We start from the raw sequence: 24,201 nt of genomic DNA, 5'->3' as shown, positions 1-24,201 counted from the left end.
AGGCCACTTGGGAGACTCGTGAGTCCAGGTGGGCAGTGTTGGTGGCTTCTACCTGAGCGGTGGGACAGTCAGTGGGACAGTCACCGGGAAAAAACGAACAGATTTTAGGCATGTTTAGATGGTAAAAAGGAAAGGATGAATGATGTCTGTGAAGGTAGGATGGAGTAAGGCCCAGGTTTCTGGGTGGATTAATGAGGTAAATGATGGTCCTGCTGTGCTCTGAGGAGGGAAAGCTGCAGAGGGAGCTTTGGGGGAACCCTGATGAGTTCAGCTGTGGATAAAGTGAAAGGCTGATAAATGTGTGGTCTGGGAGCTCAGGTGAGAGCCAGTAGCGAGTAGGGGGAGGGGAGAGAGACGTTCAAGTCATTTTGTCTTGTGAGCATACAAATACTTATGAGTAATGATACACTTACGCCTCTATATTCTGGATTTAACACCCATTAACATTTTGTTATATTGACTGCAGAGGTTCCTAATATTTTTTAATAGAAATAAAATAAATAGAAACAAAATAGTGGAGTTAATAAACATCTTAGAGTTGATGTGTGTCCTTCTATGTATTTTGATACCTCATCTGTTTATAACCATAATCTATAAAAAGTTAACTAGTTTAGCATAAGTGTTAAACAGAGGGACGTGACACACAGTTTTGGGGCTTGAAGCTGATCTTCTCGGGCAAATTATGTAGCCTCTCTGTACCTTTGTTCCATCTTCTGTGACTGACCCCGGGCCCCTCATCACAGATGATTTCCTAGACTAGATGATGGGAGGGAGGCTGCTGAAGGGAGTAAGAAGTGGCAACTGCTAGGGACACAAGAGAGAGACAAAAAGAGATTAAAGTCAATAAACTCAGTACAAACAAATACTCTCAAAAGAGAAAGAATCCTGCAGTGTTTTGAGCCACTTAGCATAAGGGAAACAAAATCACGTGGACCCAAAGCTCTTGAGCATGTGAGTATTGTGGGTGGGAATGTGTCATCAGAAAAGGGTTGAGAAAAGGTCTTTTGGTTTCCCTTGACGTTTCCATTAAGGATGGGGAGCAGAAGTGAAAACCCTCAGCTTCAGTGGAAGCTGCTGTTTTGTGTGAAACTGACCAAACTTTGGAGACCTGTCATCAGCGGTGCTGGCAAATGAAGGGATTTCGGGATTGGGTGGGGCACTTGCTGTGACTTCCAGGTGACCTACTGGCTGGGGGCTGTGAGGCGGGCAGTAGGTTTGCAGGGAGACCCGGGCATAATACCTGGCTCTGAGGCTGCTGGTCTGACTAGCAGACCTGGGCACAGGCAGTCCTAATGGGGCAGCTCAGGATGTGGCCTGGGACACCTGCCGTGCTGAGGGGGAGAAGAGCGCTTCCCTGAGGGGGTGTCCCTGCGGAGAGTGGAAACATCCTCCTGCAGGGGAGAAAGAGCCTCTGAGCAGGGTGCTGGTTGCACAGGCAAGACCACCCTGAGCACTGAGGGTTTGGGGAGCCGGAAGTCACACAGTGGCCCGAGCAGCCTTGTTCCTGAGAAACTAGAGGGAGAAGAGGCTGAAAAGTCAGGCTAGGGTCAGACACTGTGGTGGGTTATGAGTGACAGTAAAGGACTGGTCAGGCAGGCACGAGAGAACCCTGTGGGTGTCCCAGCTGGAGCGTCACGCCAGAGGGTGGAGCTGAGATATAGACTTTGCCACTTATTAGCTGTGTGACTTTGAGCAAGATCACCCCAACTCTTTATATATACCTTCATCTGTAAAATGACACAGTGACAAGCTCGTGTCATCAGAAGGCTTAGTTTAGCTCTGATCCTCTGTGTCCAGTCCTGTCAGTGCTGCCCTGCAAGTTTCTGCAGCGGCTGCTCTTACCCTGAGATGGGAGGGCATAGAGGGACTTTGTAGCGCCCGAGGGCAGGAAGGGGTTGCTTTAAAAACAGACATGTAGCCGCCTGCAGCTGCAGGCCTGCAGGCAGTTTGGTTGATGGTCCTGGAGAGGACTTTGGAGGCCTTAGCATCGTCATAAGACTTGTTTTCCCTTGGGGGCCAGAATTGCCTATGCAGATTAATGTGGAAAATTTGGGCTTCTGGCAAAGCTGTTTTCAGAGATGGTAATATACATAACATATCGTAGAAAATATAATGCTTTTATTTAATCTGTGGGACTTTGCAGCTGTTGGGAACACCTCTGTTGGCCTGGTCTCCACGGAGGACACTAGGGGTCGGCAGAGCGTGCGGGAGGGCAGGTAGCCTGCAGTGCTGCTGCGGGGTGTTCTCCCGAGTAGAGCACTCTGCTGAGTTGACTCTTCTCTGAGTTTGGTTGCCAGATGAGCAGACAGCAAATTAATGAGTTCTGGTGGGATTGTATAATGACAGAAAGAAAGAGGGACCCGTAGTTTTTCTGGACTAGAACACGCTTTTGGTTTCAGATCCAGTGTGTTCCATTACAGAATTGATGAGTTGTGTCTATTCTGGGACTTGTCGACTGAAAGAAATGTGTAGCCTGAAAGTTTAGAGTTACACTTTATTAGGCGGGAGGACTCGAGGCGGGATTACAGCCATCAAATCTGTCCGAGGGACTGCTCCCAAGAAGTAGGGGAGGATCTAGGATTATATAGGAGCTTTACAACAAAGACCAGGGAGTTGGAACAATAAAAGATTGCTTGTTATCTAAAGAAATCCAGGCATCTCAAGTTAAAGAATTTAGTGCCTTTGTATGTATCATTTGACCTCACTGGATTCATTCTTTAGACAAGCACCTAGCTATCTAGGGCAATTATCCTGTCTTCTTATTCTCAGTCTGTTCAGAGGGCAGCATTGTGAGTGGCTGTAGAGGCTGGGCTTCAGGTCTGTCCGCACTGGGGGGTGGCGGCAGCCTTGATGACTTGGTTTCAGCATTCTTTGTTTACTGACATGGTTGTAGTATTTTAATTCACATTGTAGTATTTTCATTCACAGACTGATTGTGGATAATCTGGAAACTTGCAAAGGAAACGAGATGGAATTACTGCAGGTACTTTCTACTTTAATAAGCCGTGTGCAAACATAAACATGGAGGAAGCATACATTTGAATTTGGTGGTGTAGGGAAGGGTTTCTGCACATTACAGGAGAACGCAAGGCAGAATATCTCTTCTTTGTTGGCAGGGATGTGGGTCAACCTGTCTTTTCTGTAGCGGTTTCTGAGAGCACTTTATGGTAATTAACAAACATTGACAAACGGTGGCACACTTTGCATTTAAGAGCTGACCTGTGCAAACGTGTATTGGACAGGTGGATTTCATAGGCAAGTGGTGAGGTGGATTGGAGAGAGGTGTAGCCCAGGCCTGGGCTCAGATTCAGGTTTAAATCGCCATTTCCTCACCAAAGGACCTTGGACTAGAGTGTAACCTCCATTAAACTGTTGGTGAATCTGTGAAATATGCATTATAATATTCGTTTCTTCCTGGGTTTGTTGTAAGTTTAAACAGTATTATAACACACATGAAACACTTAACAGGCACTTAGCAGTGTTCACTTTGTCCTTCCGCCCCGCTTAGCGTGTGTTACAGCCGTAAAGGTAGCATGTGCCTGTTGAGGACGTACTGGTAGCCCCTTGAATAGGTTGTGAATTTGGTGATTTCCTTTAATCCTTGAAACTCTACGTGCCATGGGCATTTATTTTCATGAATAGATGAAGAATCTTAGGGTAAAGAAGACGGTGTAATTTGCCCAAAGTCAGACCATAATTTTGGGTGCAGGGGCCTCTGTTCAGCATGGGCCCCTGGGCTTTCTGTCCTCTCCGTTCAGCACCAGAGCCAGACGTGGAGTCGCCTGTCTCCCAGCCCAGAATATCCGGCAGGCAGCAACACAAACCTGGACCTGTTCTGCTTAAGCAAAAACTCCGGAGGGGAGGCAGGTACTAAAGGGATAAATGTAAAAACAGACGACTGTAAACTGTTATCAGCTCAGAGAAGGAAAGGAACACGCCTCGCCGTGCAGAGCTGGGAGCTTTCCCTTCGGGGCTGCTCTGGGGGCGTTCATTTCAGCTAAACAAACTCCGCTCCTGCACCAAGGCATGAAGGCAGGGTGCATGTAACCAGGCTGACTGTGCCTCGTTGATCATATTCATTCCTAATCCAGTGTCAGCTGTCACGGGCACTTACCTAGTAAACAGATGTCGGCCATAATCATCACGCACTTTGCTTGGTAGTTTTATTGGCCCCACTTTTGAGATGAGGTAATTGAAGCTGGGGAGTTTGCTGCATGCCCGTGATTACCTTGGAAATACCCCCACTGGTCTTTCAACCTAGACTGGTGTGGCTGTTACATCCCAGCCCTGTGAATGGCATCGTGTAGCTTCTACCAAGTGGCCCAAATGACTGACATTGATTTTCTTAATCCGTAGGAAATGGTATGTAACAATAAGAGAAAAGGTGGTAAGAAATTCTTTGGAAAACTAGAACAAAATCCAATACTTCCCCAGCTGGGGTAGCGTACCCAGTGTCACTCATCCCACTCACCGCCTAGCACCTCCTCCCTCCCGACTCCGTGTTCAGAAGCCACGCTGAGCCTTCGAAGAACATTTTGCCTCTTGACACTGTTGACTAAGACCTATGACCTCTCTGTCCCTGGTTAACTCTCTCTTCAAGGCCATTTAAATTTTATGCAGGCTCCTCCACTCCGATGTAAGAAAAGACTCTTTAAACTTCTTGATGAAGCTCCTAAATGAAGATCTTGTGAAGGAAACCTAGTCAAAACCTGGGAGGTTTGCACACAGTGACTGCATGCAACCTCAGCACTTTGTGAAGTTCAGAATCAGAGGGGTGGGAGACTCAGGAAAGGCTTTTTAAGGTAGAAAGGGGAAAGTGAAAGGATGCAGGCTGTGTGAGACTGAAACATCTCGGTCCCAGCCAGCAAGGCACCTGCGTTCAGGATGGTGTATGGGGAGTACAGAGTTCTCACAAAGAAAAAGTGGTGGGATGGGAGGGAGGACAGATAGATTCTTTAATAGGGAAGGAAAAAGTGGGCTGAAAATTTCCTGGTTGAATAAGAGGACTGTGAAATGATGTGCTTGCATTTTGGAGAGAAGGGTTTTGTGGGGACAGGCCTAGGAGAACGCTCTCTGGCTGGGGAGTCAGCACAACAGAGAACCACAGAGAACCGGGCTGACCTCAGGGCCCCTGCTGGGGGAGGGGCTGCCCGCCATTTTGGTCCTGGGGGCTACTTCTGTCCCTTAGCTGGGGCCTCAGAACTCCCTTCACATCCCAGTCCTGTTGATACAAGAAAACATAAGTGGGGCATGGGAAGGGCTGTGTCCCAGGCTTTGGTTGAGCCCCTGGAATGTGCCCCACCAAACGTGGGTCCTTGGCTTCATGCAGGAAAGGTTTCAAGAGCAAGCCACTGTTGAGTAATGGTAGATTTATTCACAGAGACACATTGAAAGGCAGGAGAAATGCCACGAGGTGTGGGGGTTGGGTGCTCAGATTAAAAGTAGGTACACACTCCACAGACAAAGTGTGGGCCTTCTCCGAAGAGGGAGAGAGAGTGATGACCGCAAGGTGGCGCTGTGTTGCTGGTTTTCATGGGCTTGGTTGTTTTATATGCTAATAATTAGAAGGAGCAGCCTAAGGGCAAGGGGCTGGGATTCCCAGGGAGTTGGCCATTTCCCACCGTTTGACCTTTTGTGGCTAGCCTTGGGATGGCCATGGTGCCTTGGGGCGTGTTATTCACCATGTTACTATTACAACGGGTGTATAATGAAGCTCAAGATCTGCTAGAAGTAAAATCTCTTCATCCTGGACCTCAAGGCCTACTGGGGGTTGTATCCTTCACCATTTTGATGTTAATTGCTGTGGCCTTCATTGAATGGCTGTGCTCTGGCCCCTTCCATCCTGTCTCACTGTGTTGACACAGAGAGAGCAAAGGCCGGGCCCTGCCTGTGCTCCTGCATTTAACAGGGAGAGGGGTGGGGTGGGCTGAGGATGACTCTGAGTGTTGAGAAGGATGTTTCAGATTTTCCCACGTGGGACATGGGGACGTGCCAGCAGCCACCGCAGATTTATCTCACGGGCATTATCGCTTGTGTCACTCATCTTTTTCTATTTTTCTTTCTTTTTTTTTCGAGTATTTAATCTAAATTTAACATCAGGTTTTCTTAGGAAAGAAATTTCTCTTTTTCTTTTCATTGGGGCTCTTTTGGGGGGGTAGGTAATTAGGTGTATTTATCTGTTAGAGGAGGCCCTGGCGGTTTAACCCGGGACCCCGTGCACGCTAAGAACACGCTCTACCACTGAGCTCTACCACCCGCCCCATCATCTTTTACTTTTTGCTTTAGCTGCCAAGAATCTTACGGCTGAATTTCTAGTCGGCCTTTAACACTTACCCTGACTTCATGGCATTCGTTTTTATGAGTTTACTTCCCCCTGGTTTCATTTAAGTATTGAATCTCCATTTTCTTTTCACTCTAACTTTTGTCTTTTTGTTGTTATGGTTGTTAAGCTGTGTTAAAAATTGTTTAATTTCTCTTTTAGCAGGAGGCTGAAAGTAAATAAATATGTAAACAAACTTATCACACTTAAATGTTTTATACATTCTAAGCTGTTTATTAGTTACTTAAAAACCGAATTGAATACTGAAGTGATAACATTTTAAAATTATTTTTTAACATTTTATAAAAGTATAGCTGATTTACAATATGATATAAGTTTCAGGTGTACAATAGTTGCACAATTTTTATTGTTATGCTCCATTTATAGTTATTGTAAAACATTGGCTATATTCCCTGTGTCATAAGATACATCCCTGTAGCGTGTTTATGTTACATGGAGCAGTTTGTATAAGAAAGTTGGGTAATACAAAGTCTGGGGCGTGGTTCTGTCTAACCCATGTTCCCGGTCACCCTTCCTGTCAGAGCCCAGGCCCTCACTCCTGTCTGCAGGGGAGCAACTGGAGGCAGCCCTCATCAGCGCTGGCACCACCCTCTGAGTGGCAGTGACAGCAGTGACTGTGTGTGGACGTGCAAAGTGTTGTTCCAGGAGCTTTACATGCATTTCTGCATTTAATAATTAAAGCCCTCCTGTGAAGAATCATTTTAGGTTTTTAATGAATAATACATTTTATTTTGATTTTGAGAGTTCAAATTTCCAGAAAATTTACTGGAATAGTACAATAAAGGCTTAGATACAGTTCACCTAAAAGGGCACTGTTTGCCCTTTTGTGTCTGGCTTATTTTAGTATAAACTTTCAAGGTTCATCCATGTTGTAGCCTCAGTCAGTACTTTATTCTTTTGGTTTTATAATATCCTTTTTCTTTTTTTTTTTCGTTTTTTCTCTATTTAAAAATATTTTCATTGAATTCTAGTCAGTTTATAATGTTGCGTCAGTTTATAATTTTGCATCAGTTTCTTGTGTACAGCACAACACTTCATTTATATAGGAACATACATGTATTCATTTTCATATTCTTTTTCAACATAAGTTACTATAAGTTATTAAATATATTCTCCTGTGCTATACAGTATAAACTTGCTGTTTACTCTATACATACTCAGTATCTGCAAATCTTGAACTCCCAATTTATTTCTTCCCACACCCTCTCCCCTCTGGTAACCATAGTTTGGTTTCTATGTCTGTGTGTCTGTTTCTGTTCTGTAGATAAGTTTATCTTTTTGTTTGTTTGTTTTTTTAGATTCCACATGTGAGCGATCTCATATGGTATTTTTCTTTCTCTTTCTGGCTTACTTCACTTAGAATGACATTCTCCACGTCCATTCATGTTTCTACAAATGGCATTATTTTATTATTTTTTTATGGCTGAATTGTAGTCTATTGTACAAATATACTACAACCTCTTTATCCAGTCATCTGTCAGTGGACATTTAGGTTGTTTCCATGTCTTGCTATTGTAAATAGTGCTGCTCTGAATATTGGGGTGTAGGTATCATTTTGAATTATGGTTCCTTCTGGATATATGCCCAGGGGTGGGATTGCTGGGTCTTATGGGAGGTCAATGTTTTGTCTTTTGAGGAACCTCTGTACTGGTTTCCACAATGGCTCCACCAAACTGCAACCACAGTGTAGGAGGGTTCCCTATTCTCCACAGCCTCTCCAGCATTTATTGTTTGTGAACTTCTGAATGATGGCTATTCTGACTGGTGAGATGTGATATTTGATTGCAGTTTTGATTTGCATTTCTCTGATAATGATATTGAGCATTTTTTCATGTGCCTATTGGCCATTTGTATGTCTTCATTGGAGAAAAGCTTCTTTAGGCCTTCTGCCCATTTTTGAATTGAATTGTTTGTTTTTCTTTCTTATCAAGTGTAAAAGGTGTTATATATTCTGGGAATTAAGCCCTTGTCAGTCTCATTTATTGCAACTATTTTCTCCCATTCCATAGTTTGTCTTTTAGTTTTGCTTACTGTTTCCTTTGCTGTGCAAAACCTTGTAAGTTTAATTACATCCCACTTGTATATTTTTGCTTGTATTTCTATTGCTTCAGTAGACTGCTCTAGGAGAACATTGCTGAGATGTATGTCAGATATTTTGCCTATGTTTTCTTCTAAGAGGTTTATAGTGTCTTGTCTACATGTTTAAGTCTTTAAGCCATTTTGAATTTATTTTTGTGTATGCTGTGAGGGAGTAGTCTAACTTCATTCATTTACATGCAGCTGTCCAGTTATCCCTACACCATTTGCTGAAGAGGCTGTCTTTACTCCATTGTATGTTCTCACCTCCTTTGTCAAAGATTCAATGACCAAAAGTTTGTGGGCCTATTCTTGGTAATTTTGTTTATCCATTCATTGATGGATGGATATTGTTTGTAACCTTTGTCTACTCTGAATGATACTGCCATGAATATTGATGTGCAAGTTTTTGTGAGAATATGTTTTCATTCTGTTGGCTGTACAGTTGGCCCGCCATATCTGTAGTTTCCACTTCATGGATCCAGATGGCTGATTGTAAAGGGACTCAAACATCCTTGGATTATGGTATCCAGGGTGGGGGTTTCCTGAAACCAACCCCCCGAGGATACTGAGGGATGACTCTACATGTAGGAGTGGAATTGCTGAGCCATATAACTCTAACCTTTTGAGGAAACACCAGACTTCTCCAAAGAAGCTGCACCATTGTCCCTTTCCACTGGCCGCAAATGAGGTATCTCTGCCTCCTCAATGACACTTGTTATTGTCCATGTTTTGATTAAAACCGTCCTAGTGGGTGTAAAATGAGAACTCATTTTGATTTTGATTTGGCTAGTGATGCTGAGCTTCTTTTCATGTGCTTATCGGCCATTTGTGTATTTATTTAAATCCTTGGCAAATTTAAACATTGGGTCGATTTACTTTGTATTGTTCAGTTGTAAGCATTTTTTATATATCCTGAATACTAGTCTCTTCTTAGATACATGCTTGGCAAAATTTTTCTCCTATTCTGCAGATTGTCCTTTCACTTTAGTTTTTTTAAGCATTAAAACAATTTCTTTACAGGGGAGGTAATTAGATGTATTGATTTATTTTATTTTTCTTGCTAAGCATGCACTCTGTCACTTGATATACCCCCTTCCCCTGTCATTTCACTTTCTTGATGATGTAATTTGTAACAAAAAGGTTTTAACTTTGATGAAGTCCAGTTTATCTGCTTTTTTCTTCTATCACTTGTGCTCTTCGTATTGTATCTAGGAAACCAAAGCCTATCCTAGGACCACAAAGATTTATACTGTGTCTTCTTTTAGAAAGTTTATAGGTTTAGTTTTTACGTTTCTGTCTGTGATCAATTTTGAATTAATTTTTATTTATTTAAAATATGGGGATCCAGATTCCAGATTCATTCTTTTGCCTGCAGATACTCAGCACTCCCTGCACCATTTGTTGAATAGACTATTCTTTCAATGGAGTGTTGTTGACACCCTTGTGGAAAACTGACTGTAAATGTAAGTTTTTCCCCCTGGGTTTTTATTATGTCTCATAGATTTATTTATCCAAACTTATGCCAGTACCATTCTGACTTAGTACTATAGCTTTTTAGTACCCTTTAAAGTGAGTCCTCCAACTTTGCTCTGCTTTTTCAAGATTGTTTTGGCTGATCTGGGCCCCTTGCACTTCCATATGAATTTTGGGATCACTTTTTCAATTTTTGCAAAGAAGTCAGCTGGAATATTGATAAGGATTCCACTGAATTTGTAACTCACTTTGGGGAGTCTTAACATTTTTAACAATATTGTCTACCATTCCATGAACATGGGATGTGTTCCATATATGTAGATCTTTTAAGTATTATTTCGGTGATATATCAAAATATTCAATGTACAAATCTTGTAAATTTTTGTTAAATGTATCTCTCATTTTATTTTTAATGCTGTTGTAAATGGAAAGGCTGAGCATCTTGAGGGTAGGACTATATATTAATTTGTTTATTTCTAGGATTTCTACACAGCAAATACTCTAGGTTTATATTTGCTACATAAATCTATCCACAACTCTTCCCACCCCCGTGTTATAAGAAACCAAGACCCAGGTTAAGCTACCTGAACACCTATGTGGAAGTGAGAAATGAGACCCTTGGGTGGGGCTTTGTGAAGATGATACTGAGAGCTTATTTAGGATGACTTCATCTTAAATTCCTTTAAACAACACTTTTGGTGTAGTCAGATACATTAAGATCATGCCCTTTTGATGTGCAGAGGAGCTAAGACTATCATTTTCAAATAATTTCTAGTGAGAGTGTTGTACTTGAAATCAAATTTGCATCAATCTCTGAAGATATATGTTTCAGGAATTTTGACTAAAGAACACCTGTCTTTATTCATTAATGGCAACTAAATTCTCAAGCAACACGTAAGAGTTTGAGCAAACTGCCCCAGCCCCGTAGTGCTGGTTGGCTGCAGCTGTAACTGGAGTCAGTGCTTACCTCTCCCATCACGCTTGGGCTGATCTGCTCAAAGGTGTTCGTCCAAATGTTTGTCTGTAGTCTGTTGGACAAAGCCATAAAACATTGAGTTAATGTTGCTGGAATGCAATATATTCCTATTAATATTAAGTAAGCACATATTGAGTGCTTACTGTATGTTGGGAATTGTCCCTCAGCCTCACATGTATATTATTTCACATAAAACTTCATATATTTCCTTGTTATTCTCACTTTACAGATAAGGAGACTGAGAATTAGGTCTTCCGTATTTTGGATGGAGCTCATTATCAATGACAGGAAGTTGTAAGGAAAAAGATATTGATTCATCCTGAGAAAATATTTTTCTGACCGTCAGCAGTGAAGAGGGTGAACACTGAAGAAGGTGATCATTGTTTGAGTGAGACGAGCCCCGGGTTGTACGGAGTCAGCATCCCTGTCCTGGACACGGCACGTGTAGATCTGTGTGGTGGGTGAGGCGGCGAGACCGCGCAGGGAACGCGGATGCCGGGCCATTGGGCTGTGCTCAGGCCCGGTGGGGCTTTCTCCTAAGGGCAGTGGACCGTCATTGACAGATTTTTAGTAGGGGAGTGGGGTGCTCTCGTAGATCACTTTTGTCTTGTAGAATGCTTAGAAACATTTAGAAGGCTCTGCATGAGGTGATGTGATGAGTCAGATTAGGGTGGCTGCCAGGTGTAGGAGTGTAGAATTTTCAAGTGGTTTTCAGTCCCAGTTTTGTGGCTGAGTAGCTGTGTCACTTTGGATGATGCACTCAAGGAGGTAAACAATTTATCTAATCAATTGAAGAAGTGATGTACCGACCTCCCAGGACTGCTGTGGCGATCCAGTGAGATAACGTGTGCACAGTGTGCAGCGTGGTTCCCAGCACACAGTCAGTGCTGAGTGAGTGCCAGTGAGTACCTGGTAGGTCAGGTGTGGGTGGTGGGACTCGGTGACTGAGGAAATCTGGGCCCTGAAGGTGGGGTCCAGTCACATCTGTGAGTGATGGGCCTGAGCTGGGAGAGGAAGGGAGACCTTGCCCCCCGACCAGGGGCCCTGGGTAGGACGGCTATGGGAGGAGCACCGTGAAGTCAGCTCTTTGCAGGTGGAGCTCGAGTTGCCTTTGAGATATCTAAGTGCACTGTCATGAGCTCAAAGAGGAGGTTTGGGCACGGGCTGTGAATTTTCCTATAATCTTAATCCCTGAGGACGCTGAGGTATTGATCACTGAACGTGAAGACATACTTTACAGGACAAGTGAATAGTACTATCATCTCTGTCATCAAAGCTCACATCTCTTTATTCATCACAAGTTTGCTATTGGGTACTTACAGAGCTCACTTCACCGCCATCCCCTGGGCTCATGCTCCACAGTAAAGAGCTGGTGAGCCTCCCTCTTTTCCAGAAGAAGACACATTTAGCTGGTAGAATTCTGTACCTCACCAGACTTAGAATTTTAGTTTGTTGTTTTAATTCTATTTTCTGTTAGCCATCTCCTGACAGGAGAGACGTTTTACCTCATGGACATATTTCAATTAGCTGTTACTGAGAATTGCTGATCTGATCCATAGTGTAAGTATTATATTAACCTTGTAGAGTATTTATCATTTTTCTGTCTTTGCCCTTTAATTTTGTATGCCCCTTCAAGTCTCTATCCTATTTGGGGCCTTATTTTTTTTAATTAAAAAATGTCTATTTGCAGTTAAGAAAACAAAAGAAAAGAAAAAATACACATGATAGCTAAACTTAGAAAATATCTAGTGTGTTTTCTGTCTCGGCAACGGAGGGTTCTAGAAACTCGTGAAAACCTTCATTACACAAGTTTCTTAAAATGCTGATTAAGAAATAAAACCTTCCTTCTTCATCTTTCAAGCTGCACAGCTAATTGTGAAGAAAGTGAGGGGAAATCCTCAGAAGCCAAGACAAACCAGAAAGCAGGGATTCTGGGGGATACGCGAGCCTTAGAAGCCCTGGGGTGCCTGTTGGCTCCTGTACTGAGTTTCAGTTGCCTTGACTGGAGGGTAGGAGGTGAGCCCGAGTCCTCTCACACTGGGAGTTGGATGACTGATCATATGTAAGGCCAAGCCCATCCCGAGAAGCATGGTTTAATAAAGGGTAAACTATGAAAAAAAATTCCTCAAGGTAAGACATTAAGGAAAGTCAATTTTTTTGGAAGAGGGGAAAAATAACAAATCCAAAGTAAGGATATAGTTTAAAGCTCTTCTGGCATGAGAGTAACCACATACTCCTGGCAGAGAATCACAGCTACTCCTGGAATGAGAAGCTGTGGTTTGAATGAATCAGTGAGCAGCCATTCCGAAAAAGGCCTCCAGAGTCTTGAGGATCAAGATACTTGACTGCAAACACCTGTCTTCCAAGGTCTCAATCAAATAACCAGAAAGGTTTTAAAGGAAAGAAGCCATAATCATAGTTCTATTTCTTAACATTACTTTATGCTAGGAATTCAGAGGTGACTATGGAGTTGTCTCCTCTTTTATGGACCTTACCTTCTCTTTGGGGAGACAAACTGACATATTTGGGGAGCTTGGTGGAGGGAGGTGATAGTCTGTTGCAATTAGCCAGGAGAGGAGATTAAGAAAGCAGTGAAGGGTGGGTGAACTTTTTAGCTAAGGACATTCTTGTTCTGCTGGCTCTTAATTGCAGGCTCAATGAGCAGTCACTGGAGGGAATAGATCTTACGGAGGATGGACTTAGCTCAGGCCTCTTTAGAATGGACACGTGAACCTGGAGAAAGACAGTCAAATCTGTGCAGACATTAAAGTTCACTTGAACGTGCTCCATCCCTGAGCCAAAGATAGGACAAATATGCAGCACTTCTTAAGGACAGAGGAGTGGTTTTTAAGGTTCTCCAAGAATGAAGCCCAGGGAACCGAGATGGCCAGTTGTCAAACTGTGACTTTGCTCTTTGGACGGTGTACCCACCAAGGGTATTGGCCTTTTATACATTTCCATTTCTCTTTAATACATGTCAGGTGATGAGGACGTGGGCACAAGTGTTTGACATCTTGTCGAGGCGACTTTGGGTACCTGCATAGAAACGCGGGCACGGCTACAACTGCGTCACACATGTTGCCGCCCATCCCGCTCCCCGGCTCCGTGATCACGGCAGAGTGGTTCCTTGTTGACCTGTCCATCTCCTCTGTGACATCATAATCCATGAAAAGACCGGAGAGTATTAACTTGGCTTTTTTAAAGTCAAAGGAACAGATCTAATATGGAGTCAGATTTGTTCTTTCCTATTTCAGTATTGCCATGGAGAAGACAGTTTGGGCAGCTTTTTGTAGGGTCCTCGAGGCTTTCTCTCTCAGCCTCTGGGGGTCTCTATTGAAAACCCTTCATAGCTGTCTGGCCTGCTGGAAAACCACTCCGACTGTTTTGCCCTGAAGATGTGTTCAGTTTATAACTCATCTCTACTCCTTGGAAAACAACTCAATAAAAACTCAGTTGGTTTTCCACCAGCCATGGGCAGGGGTGAGGGATACCTTGTTATTAATTCATAAAATAATAATAATAATAAAAATAGTAATAATAATAATAATATTAATAATAATAATAATAATAATAATAATAATAATAATAATAATAATAATAATAAAAAAAAGAAGTCTTAAAACAGCACTGGGCACATAGGTGAGTCAATAAATGCTTCCTGGCTTAAATCAAAAGTGATGACTCAGTGATTCCATGGCTGCTGTATTTGCTGAGCTAGTTAATCCTTTGCTCCATTACACATTTTTTTAACTGAAAAAGAAATACATGCAAATGGTTAAAAAAAATTCAAACAGAGCACAAAAATACACAAGTGAAAGAAGTTTTCCCTCATCCTCTCTTCTTTCAGCCCTCCCTGGAGATGCCACTGTTTACTATCCTTTGGGTGCTTTTCCAGATATGCTATGCACATTCCCACCTATGTATGTAAATTCCTTTAAAGTTTTAGTTATTTTTAACTTAAAGGGATTTAAATCCTCAAGTGGCTTCTGCCTGGGTAATAGAACAGAACAAATCTGACTCCATATTAGATCTTTTCCTTTGACTTTAACCCTATGCTCTGTCTCCTAGGCTTCATCTTGCTTGTAAAACAATGTTGCTTAGAGCCTGAAATATACAGGAGAACCTATTCTGAAGGCTCTGATCTTTAAGTATATTTAACACATTTTCATTCATAAAAAGATAAGAAATTGCAGAATAGAAAATAACTTTTGTTTTGTTAGAGGTTTACAGAGATTTGACCCAGGCAGATAGCTGCAAGAACAAAGGATTCTAACAAGAAGGAATTCCTACACCAAGAAGATTGCAACAACCAAGCACGTAGGAAAGGAGCCTGAATTCTGACTTGGGGAGATGGTTTTCCAGGACATTTGTTTGCCATCTAGGTCTACAGAAACTTGCTATTCCATGCCCCAACACCTGGTCTCCCAACTTATTGGCCTGTCCTGCACTGAAGAGAATGAATTTGGATTTGGTAGCACTCCTATATACCTAGCAAGCTGGGCACTGGAACTGAGTGTTATGGAAACAACAGGCCAGCCAAGGAACAATCACCACTCGGAGTGTTGGCGTACTCAGATTTATTATGCCGGCGGGCTCAGAGGGGCTTCTGCTCCGAAGTTCTGAGCACCCACCTCCAAGACATACACATGAAGTTTTAAAGGGTTAATTACAAGTAAGGGTGTATTAGCCAATAAGGCTCAAGCAACAAAAAGGAAGGAATCAGCACACTGGTGCTTGTCAACTTGTAATAGACACTTGTTGAGCTTCGATTTACGACTTAGCTTGTTAGCCCAGTAAACTGACACTAAACTTCAGATTTACGAGTTAGCCCAGCAGAATTTAGATCAGTAAACCGACACTTATCACACTTAGATTTGTGACTTAGCTTGTTAGCCCAGCTGGGCTTTTCCTTCACATGAGGACAGCTCTCCCAAACCCAGGGAACTACTGTGAGCCCTTGATGGTTCCACTAGGGTGGAGTGTGGTTTACCCAGGACGGATGGGGACTATGCACCAAAACTCAGGCAGTCTGCTCTGTCTGGGGCTCTGATCTTGAACCACCCCTCTCCCTGCCAGCCCAACACCTGGGACAGTGGAGCTAAGGCAAAGATCGTGCCTGCCTGTTTCCCAGCGTGTAAAAGGGGAATATGTACTCTTCCCAAGGTAGTTCTGAGCGACAACACCTGCGGGTGCTTGGTTCCCAGACCAACAGAAAACCCTGCTCCGCTTGGGGGCAACAGGTGTGATACCCGTAGGGGTTCTGCAGCAGCTTCGGATGGAGGGCTGGATCAGGGAGGTAAAACTTGAGCTGCGGGCCTTGAAGTGTTACAGAAGGGTACAGAGGCAGGACTGCCGCCTTCTTCAGGGTGCCACCAGAGGTAAAGCTTTTTCTCTCCATCCCCGCTAGGACCTTACCCTTTCCAGATCCCTCCCTTCTCTCTGCTCTTCCTGTCCATCTGTCTCCCTCCATTTTTTCCCTCCTCCCCTCCCCCTCCCATCTTTTCCCTCCCTCACTGCCCCAACTTCTCTCGCAGAACCCAGAGCAGATTGCTGGCCCTCCTGCGCATGGGCGGTCGGTGTCAGCTGGACCGCGGGTTGGAAGCTCCATCTCCGAGCCGGGAATTAGCCCCAAAGGCTTCTCAGCTCTGTCGCCCGGCAGGCCTTTAGCTCCTGCCCGGGGCCGGTGCCTCTGGCTGTGGAAGTGCAATGTGGGGTCTCCCGGGAAAGGGGTCAGGTGGCTGCGGGAGGGCGGTCCGCGTGTCACAGACCACGAGGGCGTGAGTCAGCCTGTGTTCAGCTGAATTGCTCGGGCCAGACCCCTCTGCCCGCGCCACCTGCCCCAGTGCCCCAGTGCCACAGCTTCCCGGGGCCAGGTGTGCACCTGCCGCCTCTCACCCAGCCGGGCTCCCCTCAGTCCGCTGCTGGCGTCCCCTTCCCCTCTCTCGCCCGCGAGTCCTCTCCTCCCGGGCTTCCTCTCCTCGGCCACCGGCCCGTTCCCACAACTGGGCGGGCTGCGTGCCAGGCGGGCGGGGTCTGCGGACCCGGACGGGGCAGCTGGGGCTGGGGCTGGGGATGGCCTCCGAGCGGGGCTGCAGCCCGCGTTTCCACCCATTTCCCTGCCCCGCGACTCCGGGGCTGCCCTGGTCTTCCTTTCCCGCTCCCTGAGGAACAGCTCAGTGGCGTCTGCACTGCTCCCTGGGCTGAGAGCCTCCGGCTGTAAAGCCCAGCTACTGGTGGAGTCGGGAAAAGGGATCCTCAGTGCCAAGCGAGCTTCTGTCTCCTCCCTCAGTGTTTCTGCCCCAGGTAAGTACCTTGAACACTTTCAGGTGTTATGATGGCGGTGCTTGTTGGTGTCATGTGTTTTTATAGTGAGAGGGATTACAGTGTTGAAAGCAGGGCTTGGTTCAGTTAAAAATGAGCTGAAGGCATAAGGCTGTGTCATCCTCCTTCCTTCCCTCTCCCAGGGTGAAAAGTGTGACCATCGATTTTAAAAAGACAGTTACATTCCCTAACTAGCCCAGCCCAGCTTGGTGTGTTAACAGGAAGAGCACCACCAGAGGCGTTGGAGACCCAGGGACATTGCAGTCCTAAAGAGCTCCTGGCACAGTTTGGTTTGTTTTGGTTTTTTGTTTTTCTTAAATTGTGGGGCAGACTAAGTAGTATAGAGGGAAAAATAATTGTCAAGAAATATTTTTTCATATAACAGCTTTATTGTGATATTGTTCACACACCATGAAGTCCACCCATTTAAATGGTACAATTCAGCAGCTTTTAGCATATTTACAGTTGTGCAACAATTATTATTCCAGAACGTTTTCATCACATCAGAAAGACCAGTGGAAATGAATGACCAATCCACCCCTCCCCAGTGGTGGTTCTAAAGAAGTTTCTTGGCTATTCTTGACCATAAATTAACTTGTTACATTCCATGAAAAATCTGGTAGGAATTCTAATCAGAATTGCAATGAATCTGTCTATCAAAATAGGAAGAATTAATGTCTTTATGGCATAAACTTCTTCTACTCATGAATATAACTGGGACCCTATATTTTCATCTCTCCAGAGCCTGGCCCATGGGAAGTCCTCACTAATTGTTGGGCTTGTGAATGATGAGATTCTATACATCATTAGTTGCAACTTTAGCCTTTCACAGAAGAGAAAATTAACCTCAGTGAAGCCAAGTGACTCTCTGATGGTCAGAAAGAGTGACAGCCAGTGCTGGAGTGATCCAGTGGACTTGGTGCTTGCAACTAAAAATATTCAGCAGCTACAGCAAAGGGGATTAGAGTGTTCTTTTATTTTTCCTTAATGGCGTTGCTTTTATTTTTACTTATTTTTTTAAATTAATTTTTTTGAAGTGTAGTCAATTTACAATGTTAGTTTCAGGTGTACAGCAGAGATTCAGTTATGAACATATGCATATGTGTATAAATATGTTTTAGATTGTTTTTAGTACAACTCATTACAAGAAATTGAATATAGTTCCCTGTGCTATATAGTAGGTCCTTGTCATTTATTTTATATTTATTAACGTGTATCTGTTAATCCCCCCTTTCCTGCCTGCTAACCACAGTTGGCTTTCTATGTCCATGAGTCCATTTCTAGGAGCACCATTTTTCTTAGTAATATATGCTGGTTGGCTGCTTTCAGTTTCAGTAATTCCATCTGTGGGTGCTTTTCTTCTGGTGGCCTTTATGTGGTTTGTACACGTGGTAATAGAGGTCTGTATTTGGGAGAACTCCAGGCCTCGTGTAGTCCCTGGTACAGAGTTCCCACTGAGTTGATGCTTGAACTGGGAAAAAAACATAGTAAATGTTGGAATTTCCAATATGGTTGAGACTTCCAGGTTTCTATAACCTGCTTAGCCCACCTTAATATTGGCTGCACCCTTACTTGGTAATTTGGTGGAATTCCATGGTATGGTGGTGTAGAGACAGGGCCTTTTATGCTTATTCTCTTTCCTTTTTCTAACACTCATTCTCCTGGGTCTCCCAGATCCTCCCCCAGCAGTGCCCAGGGCTGGCTTGGTGCTGCACTGAGGATATATTTATTAATAAGGACCTTTCCTCATCTCTTCTGAGCCTCCATTTTTTTCTCTGCACAATGAGGGCTTAGACTAGATATGTGCTTTTCAGTTTCTTTTAAAGCCATGTTTCCTTTGAGAAACAGAAAATGCAAATCACTCCTCCCATCCCAACCCTTTAGATTTTGATACAGCATCCAAGGAGTGACATAGCACTTTGTGGAAAATTGATGTGATTGTGATTCCAGGTGGCACAGAAAAGACTCTTCAGAGATTTATTGCAGGGAGAGGGCAGGAAAGGTGCAGTATGTCACACTTTCTAGTGTGAGCACTGGAGCAGTGGCTTGGATTTAAATACGGTGTCTGACGTGGCCTCTCTCTAATCATGTACAATGTGATAAACTTCTCTACCTCAGTTTTTCTTGATGTGTCAAGTTGGCGTGATAATATTTTAGGGCTTTTGTGAAACATTATACACATAATCCATTTGTGTTTCGGTAGAAATAAGACCTGCTAGGGATTCAGGTATTTGTTTAAAAAAAAAAAATCTTGTCCATAGCAATCTGTCGGTGTGTATTTTGAATTTCCTGGAGGGTGAGGGTTGAGTCAAAAGTCCATCGTGGGACAGGTGGCCCATAGTTTTCTGTGCGCCTGATTGCCCCCTCCTCCCCAGTCCTCTTCCTCAGTCCAGGATTAAGTTCCCTAGTAGATTTACACAGAGGTCTTGTGGAAATGGATTTTCATTTTATTGTTTCACCAAGAAGGGCTGCCATCATGATCTCTGTGGTCAGGTTTTGAAGGGCTGCCATCATGATGTCTAGTCAGGTGAAGGCTATGCAATTGGGAGTTTCTATTTAATAAAAAGAAAAAAATTACAAATAGAAAATTAGAACAAGGGTGATGACAGGAGCTCTTGGAAGTGGGCACCATTAGTTTTGTTAGCTTCAGGTGCAGTGGCCTCTTGCCACGAGGACCCATCCTCTTGCTCTGAAGTTGGAGGGACCAATGGGTTGAGTGGGAATGTTAACTGAGTGTATCTCATGTGCTGGGCATTGTCCTATTTGTGCTTTGTGTTCCTTATTTGAGACAGTGAGCTCATTTAACCTCAATAGCCTCTTTAAAAAATTAGACTTTTTATTTTGAGATATAATGTAGATTCCCATGTAGTTGTAAGAGATAATATGGAGAGGGCCTATGGACCCTTTGTATAGTTTTCCTTAATGGTTCCAACTTGAAAGTTTGGGGTACAATTCATTACTGACTCACTAACAATTTGAGGTTTGTTTTATTGCCCTAATTTTATTCACGATTAAACTGGGGCTTAGAGAATCACACAGGCCTGACCAGGTCACCCACATGGTTAGTGTCGAGACGGGTGGAACGTGGGCTTGGGATTTCCAGGCAGTACCATTATGATGGTCTGTGGCAGGGAGCAGCATTCACTTTGCTGGTTTATTCATTCATTCAACAAATATTATTGAGTAACCTCTGTGGGTCAGATGCTTTCATAGGGTTATCTGATTCTTCAGCAGTCCTGAGAATCAGGTAATGTTTATATTTTTTAATCTGAGAAAATTAGCTCTAAGAAGTTATAACCCCCCCAAAGGAAATATAGCTCATAAAGGAGCGATACTAAATTTTACAGTCACCCCTTTTTATGCAGGTGGTACCCTAGGCATTTTACATTTGCAAACTTCTGTAATCCAGATATTTTCATGTAAGACAAAGATTTTTTTTTTAATTGAAGTATAGTCAAGTTTACAATGTTGTGTCAATTGCAAGGATTTTTTTTTGAATTTTGAATTAAAAAATATTTTTTCAGGAGGGTAATTAGGTTTATTTATTTGTTTCATTTTTTAAAATGAGGTACTGGTGTTTGAACCCAGGACCTCGTACATGCTAAGCACGTGCTCTACCACTGAACTGTACCCTTCTCCCCAAGGCAAGTTTTCTTATCCATTATTCTGAAGCTTAGGAGTTCAAATAAATTGGATAGAAAACCAGATCTTTTGATCCCACTGTAGTCCTTTTCTTTATATTCTGCTGAAGGAGGTTGGGGAAAGCACTTCCTTTGTTCACTTCCTTATTCAGCATTTTTCAGCAGTGACTTTGCATCAGGGCCTTGGTAGGTGCTTGGAAACAGAAAACAAGAAATGACCCTTCTCTGCAGGGCAGGAAGCCTAGACCAAAAGCTGGGTAATGTGATCCGAACTACGGTAGCCATTTGAAGACTCTGAGGACAAACTGTACCCCCGGATTTACTTGAGCTTCCCTTGCCTTCTGGTTGGTACACACCAGGTCATCGCAACCCAGATGGACCTGCAGCCCACAGTACAGTATGTACCTCGATCTCCTCTCCCCTCTCGTCAGGGCCTGCAGCATGAGCATCCCTGACTACGTGCAGTGTGCTGAGGACCACCAGACTTTCCCCGTGGTGGTCGAACACGTGGGGATCATCTCAGAGGAGAATTTCTTTTGCATCTATAAGTGAATCACCTTGGTGAGTCAGATCAGTCCGTGCAGCTCCCAGTGGGCAAACTGTATCCACTACAGGCACCACTATGCGCCCAAGAATGTGTGGAGCGACTTCCAGACCCACCGCAAGGTCTTGGGCCTTGTCATCATTACTGAATGCCTCTCGGCCAAGGCTTCGAAAAGCTCCACGTGCAGAGGAGCTGTATGGCACCACGCTCTATGACTCTCAGCTCTTTGACTTTCTGCTGCATGGGGAGGTGGCCGAGCAGCCGCGCACCGAAGTGGCCTTCAATTTACGAGGACTGCAGGGTGGTGGAGAAGAGGATCGACGACTTCACTGAGTCACTCTTCATCTTGCCCAAGTCCAAGTGGCTGGACGGTGCATCCGACAATTCTGGGGACAAGATCCTCCTTCTCTGCATCCCATTTGAGAAGGAGGACATCATGGGACTGGACACAGAAAGCAGGTAAGTTTACCTGGAGGCCAGTCCACCCTGGCTGTGTGCTGGGTTTCTTCCCTACATCCAGAAAGGGATCAGCAAGGAAGAGGACTCTCTTGTAGCCAAGGGTGGAGGGAGGTGCAGCCCGCCGCTTTACAGACATTTAAAAGTGAATCCGCCTTTGTTTCAGAGAGATCCTTTTAGGGTTATTGTGGACACTTTCTGCAGCTTTTCAGCCAGGACCCTGGTGGGACCCCTGGAGTTGCTGACCAATAGAGTAGCCACAGCCACTGATGCTAGGAGAGCTGGGGAGGAGGCTGCTCTGAGCTGAGATTTGCTGTAGGTCAAATGAACATCAGACGCTGAGACTTGTCTAGTAAAAAGAATGTAAACTATCTTATCACTTCCTATATTGATTACATGTCAAAATGATAGTATTTTACATACAGTAGATTAAGATTTGTTCTTAAAATCATTTTCTAGTATTTGTTTTTTGTTTGTTGGTTTGTTTCTTTGTTTACCGTTTTAAATGTGGCAACTGGGAAACTTTCTTTACATGGCTCTCATTTCATTTATGTTGGGCAGCCTGTCTTTAGATAGTCTCATCCCTTTGCTTGTAGATGAGATGCTGAATCCCGAGAGGCAGAACGAGGCGCTGGTTGAGCTGGGGCTGGAGCCGGTGTCTCCTGCCTCCCAGGCCCAGCACCTGTTCGGCTCAGGCCCTCTCTTCCTGCCCGACAGCCAGCATGCCATGTTAGGACATCAGAATCACCGCCAGGGACCTCCGAATGAACTCCTTATGCAGGGAAAGGCGTATCACGGAGTATGGGAAAGAGCAGGGAAATGTTCATCCTCACTTTGTCCCTGTGATTAAGTCAACGGCCCCACTTTGTCTCGGAATTACAGACGAGCTCTTCTGGGCTGCCTAACCCCCCACCATCTGCTCTGTTTCCCCGTGTATCTATAGTGCTGTCCTTCGTGCAGAAGAGGGTGACATGCCTTTGCCGAGAGGTGGTCCCCCTTTGCTGGGGAGAGTGAGGGAAGCTGTGTGCCCATGGCCTACGGCCTCAGGCCTTGAGTCTGGAGAGTACTCATGGCGGTCTGACAGGTGACGGTCGGAGGACCTGGCACGGCTGCCGGGCCCACTGTGGAGGCGGTGCTCTGTGATTCTTGAAATTAACTAAGATCAGATTCTACTTTCTGGTTGTTGGTAAGTTGGAGGAGAAGATGCCAGAGAATTGATAAAAAGAATGTCCAGACCAGCCCTGTGAGTGATAGGCACAGGGGACCCGAGTCCCCCACGTGTGTGAGGTGCCTAGCGGGCTCTGGATGAATTTTCTGTTCCTCCCGGACATATCTCTATGGCTTAAGGAAGGGGCAAGTCATGTCATGGCCTGTACTTGTCCTCACAGGGCCCTGTGATCTTCATGCCCGCACTCCCCTTCTGCTCCTTGGAGATGAGGTGTCAGGTTTAGGAGCCTGGGCACTGCTGAGGGCATAGCTGCCAGCACTGTGCTACACCGAGGCTGGCTCCGTTCACCTCACATGTCACCACCTGCTGAGCCCCCAGGCGTCAGTCAAGGTAGGTGCATAGGTGCAACATACGCAGAGACCACGTTCTCCCCCTGGACAGATTGATTGGTGAGCACTGGAAGTCTAGAGCCCTGCCCCAGCCCCAGGCCAGTGTCTCCTCTTTTGTCATAGGAGGCACTGGTGACATTTTTGCTCAGCAACTGCTTGGCTCTGACTCTGCAGACCCACCAGAGAATGCCAACTTGTTTTTGCCATTTGAAGTCTGCCCTTGGGATTTGGCGGAGTAGCTGGATGTGTGCTTAGCCCATAGTGGTTGACACTGTCACCATTGTTTACCCAGAACCTCGTGTACCAGGCATGGCTCTCGGCATCAAAATACAGCAGCGCATTAAACCTCCCTCCTGGTGGGTCTGTCTGTTTTGCTACCATAAGGGCTCAGCCAGCATCTTAACGTCAGTGAGATAACGTGGCCAGTGAGCTCGGGTCAAGCACATTCTCCTCCAGTCACTTTTACTCAATTTTTTCTTTTACTATTCCACAGTCATTAATTTTTTAAACAATGCTTTGGTACAGGAACAGCCTAATTCTCTCCTGCTACTCTTGGTGGAAGTGAGTAAAACTGTCCAGCCTGAAATGCGACCACAATTTGTAGCTCAAAAGCTGCCTAGACGCATATAGGTGGAGTTTTGGTTAGGGGCGCTGATCACGTTGGGGTCCTCCGGCAGCACCGCTCCCCTCAGGCCCCTGCCTTCCCTGGAGCAGGAGGTGAGTGTGGGTCTCACCGTCCCAGCATCCCTGGCCTCACACACTCACATAAATTCTTGTACATGCTGTCAAAATCATTTTTGTTCTTGTGTGTTTC

The 24,201-nt window shown here is 44.6% G+C and overlaps 1 long non-coding RNA gene across 1 annotated transcript in view; it reads left to right on the top strand.

Annotated features, from left to right (window-relative positions):
* LOC135322428 (uncharacterized) overlaps positions 1-24,201 on the top strand; it is an 89,096-nt gene that overhangs the window by 8,395 nt on the left and 56,500 nt on the right. The window contains exon 4 of the long non-coding RNA XR_010383005.1: positions 21,262-21,833. This is a non-coding gene — a long non-coding RNA (uncharacterized LOC135322428). The remainder of the gene's footprint in view (positions 1-21,261; positions 21,834-24,201) is intronic.

This window comes from Camelus dromedarius, chromosome 11 (assembly GCF_036321535.1).
Source record: "Camelus dromedarius isolate mCamDro1 chromosome 11, mCamDro1.pat, whole genome shotgun sequence".
Lineage (NCBI taxonomy): Eukaryota > Metazoa > Chordata > Mammalia > Artiodactyla > Camelidae > Camelus > Camelus dromedarius.
Note: the sequence above shows the minus strand (reverse complement) of the source record. Positions and strands in the feature narration are given on the sequence as shown.